Source organism: Solanum tuberosum, unplaced genomic scaffold (assembly GCF_000226075.1).
Source record: "Solanum tuberosum cultivar DM 1-3 516 R44 unplaced genomic scaffold, SolTub_3.0 scf00173, whole genome shotgun sequence".
In the NCBI taxonomy this organism is placed as follows: Eukaryota; Viridiplantae; Streptophyta; class Magnoliopsida; order Solanales; family Solanaceae; genus Solanum; species Solanum tuberosum.
In genome coordinates this window covers 1,137,866-1,141,898 of record NW_006239104.1, presented here as the reverse complement: position 1 = coordinate 1,141,898, position 4,033 = coordinate 1,137,866, and positions in this window count along the sequence as shown.

Here is a 4,033-nt window from a genome sequence, read left to right as displayed (position 1 = left end):
ATGAGTATTTTGGGTGATCATATTATTTCGTTACATGATAAAATGGATAAGATTATATCTTTACTACCTACTAAGAGTAAAGGTAAAGAAAAGCTTGCTCATAGCAGCTTACAACCTCCTCCAGAAATAGAAGATTTTAAGATCAAGGATTACTCAGATCTTGAAAACTTCTTAGAAAAGAAATTCAAAGGTGGAGTACAGCCTATTGATTTGGAAAACCTCTCGGTTGGAGAACCTAGTTATGTTAATAACAAGTTAGCTACTGATATTAATAAAATATCAGAAAAATATGCTAGGAAACCGGTCCAAAGGATGTTCTATTATCCTAGACCTACTCCTCAAGATGTTTTGTTAGAAGAACATGAACACATTATAACTAATAGTTATAGTGGAAAAGAAATCTATGAATGGAATATAGATGGTTATACCGACCGACAGATATATACAACTGTTCATAGAATGCTTATGTACAGTACTATCTGTAAAGCTAATAAAAACAGTGATAAAACTATTGCTGATATGATAACTGCTGGTTTTACTGGTCAATTAAAGGGTTGGTGGGATAATTATCTCAACCAAGACTAAAGAGATAAAGTTATGATGGCAGTAAAACAAGAAGGAGAAGGTATCTCTCAGAATGCAGTTTATACACTTGTTCTAAATATTATAGAACATTTCTCAGGTAGATGGTCAGATAATAGTGAGACCATTAGAACTCTACTCCAAAATCTAAGATGTAAAACTCTTACATCCTTTAGATTTTATAAAGACGTATTCTTATGTAGAGCGATGGAACTACCGGAGTGTAATAGCGCTCATTGGAAGTCCAAGTTTATTGATGGACTGCCCAGTTTATTTGCTGAAAGAGTTAGGAAAGCAATCAGGGGTGATAACCCAAGTATCAATTATGATAATTTTACATATGGTAAACTTATAAGTGCCTGTGTACAGGAAGGACTTTCCTTGTGCAATGAAATTAAGCTAAATCAGCAGATTAAGCGTCATCGCCTAAATGAAAGGAAGCAGTTAGAAGAATTCTGCGAACAATTCGCATTCGATATTCCTAAGCAAAAGTCTAAAGACAAGGAATATACTCCTAATAAAAAGAAAAAGTCTTCCATAAAAGATTATGAGAAATGTAAGAAAAAGAAAATAGAAAAAAAGCTTAGACGGGCTGAAGAAGGTAAGGGAGAGTCTTCTAAGAGAAGGAAAAAGTATCGAAAATCAGATACTTGCCACAGATGTGGAAGATTTGGCCATTATGCCAAAGACTGCCGTGTCAAGGAAAAGATTAAAAGCCTTGACATAGATGATAATATAAAGGATTCCCTTTATAAAATTATGCTTAATTCTGGTTCGAATATATCAGAATCAGAAGAAGATAGCAGTAGGTCCTCAACAAGTGAAGATCTTAAAGCTCTTCAACAAGAAAATTTCATGATATCAGAAGACGAGTGTTCACCTTGCCAACAAGGAATGACATGTGATAAAGATGATGAAGATGATCTTTATAAGATCTATGACCAATTTAAGGAATTGAGCCTCAATGTCATTGATAATGATCAAGTACTGGAACTCTTACAAAGTATTAAAGATCCAGACATTAGAGCTCAAATTATTGAAAAAAATAGTGGTACTTCTACTACTAAGAATAAAGATCATATCTCTGAAGAAATCCGAACCAAAGAGGGTTCATACACCATGACAGAGGTTAAAAATCTCTTAATGGAAAGGAGAAAGTTAATTAGCTCTCCTACTACAATTAATGATCTTAAAGAGGAGATTAATAATCTCAAGGAAGACATCATTCGTCTTAAAGAAAAGAATGTAGTCATGGAAGTCAGAATGGATGCTCTTCAAACTCGTTTAGATTTAGAAAATGTTTCTGAATCATCTTCCTCAATGGAAGAAGAGACTAATAGTCTTGATTTTATGAAAAATCTTTGTTTAAAAAATAATAAGACAGACTTTTTATACAGTCTTAAAGCTTTTACTTCACAAAAGTTTTATACTAAAATAACTCTCTTGATAGATTATAATTATAAAAAAGAATTTATTGCTCTTATAGATAGTGCAGCCGATTTAAATTGTATTCAAGAAGGACTTATACCTTCAAGATATTTTCATAAAACTACTCATAGCCTTCGTTCTGCTAATGGTAGTAAAATGAATATTGATTTTAAATTACCCAAAGCTTTTATTTGTAAAGGTAAGAGTTGTGTTCCTCAAAGCTTTGTTTTAGTAAAAAATATCACCAATCAAATTATTTTAGGTGTCCCATTTATAAATGATATTTTCCCTTTCCCACTTACCCATTGGGATAATAATAAAGTTATAGGGACTTGGAATAACAAACCTTTTATACTCGAGTTTGTGACAAAACCATTTACTAGAATGATTAATGACTTAACGGGAAAATTATTGATTTCAAAGAATAATCAAGTAAATTTTCTAAAACAAGAAATTAATAGTATTGAAATTAGTAATATTTTACAGAATCCTAAATTACAAGAAAAGATTAGTTTCTTAACCAATTAATTCTCCCTTGAGATCTGTGGAGACCATCTTAATGCCTTCTGGAATAGAAAGAAGCATGTTGTGAGTCTTCCATATGAGGATGATTTTGATGAGGATAATATTCCTACAAAAGCAAGGCCTTGTCAGATGAACTCTGAATATTTAGAGTTATGTAAAAAAGAAATTAGCTCTTTACTACAGAAAGGCTTGATAAGGCAATTCAAATCACCATGGTCCTGCACAGCATTCTATGTTAATAAACATGCTGAACAGGAGAGAGGAGCACCCCGATTGGTGATTAATTATAAGCCGCTTAATAAAGCGTTAAGGTGGATTAGGTATCCTATTCCTAATAAAAAGGATTTATTAGATAGAGTTTATGATGCTATTATATTTTCTAAATTTGATTTAAAATCAGGTTATTGGCAGATTCAAATAGCTGAATCAGACAGGTTTAAAACCGCTTTTAATGTGCCAATGGGACAATTTGAATGGAATGTTATGCCATTTGGCTTAAAGAATGCTCCTTCAGAATTTCAGAAAATTATGAATGATATATTTATTCCTTATAGCAATTTTATAATAGTTTACATAGATGATATCTTAGTATTTTCTAAGAATATAGAAACTCATTTTAAACACTTAGAATTATTTAAAAAAATAATTATTCAAAATGGGTTAGTTTTATCTCAACCCAAAATGGCTTTGTTTAAAACAAATGTTAGATTCCTTGGTCATAATATTGAAAAAGGAAAGATTAGTCCTATTAATCAAATTCAAAACAGATTCAAAACGGATCTCACAACCCAATATTAAGGAGCCTTTAATAATATAGCAATCCTGGCAAATCATACAAATCCTTACTATCCGGGTCCGCCCTCCCATGGGTAATCCAACGGATTTCTTCAGCGATTCTTCATGATGCCTAGATTATCTATATTTGACCTTCATATTGGACTCTTCAAGCTATTTTAAACATAGTAAGAGTATGCCATATAGTAACTTAGTATGCTACAGTTCAACACAAACAGTTTAGCCCATCATGGGCAGACACAAATAAACACAAAGAAATAATAAGTAAGAAAAAATAGTACCTCGGAGATGAATCTTCAAACCAAATTGCACACTTTTATTCAAATTTAAAAACTGGAAATATTACAAAGAGAAAGAGAGAGAGAGGGTATCAAAACCTGCCTCTAATACAACACACCTCCTTCCATTATATAGTAGTGGAAGGAATCTGTCACGACCCAAGCCTAGAGCCTAGACGTGACATGGCGAATGAGGAACCTGAAGGAACCCCAAACAAGCCTCTCAAACTTGTCATCACACTTCATCGGTCGCGGAAGTACATTCAACATTTCGAAACGACATCATAGAACAAGAGTCAAGCTCATTTACAAAATACTTGTCCAACACGCACCTCTACATACATAGATAGGACGGGGCCATGACATTCTACCGGCTCCCCTCATAGTCAAAATACAATTACAAGCTAAAGTCTCAAAACATAGGA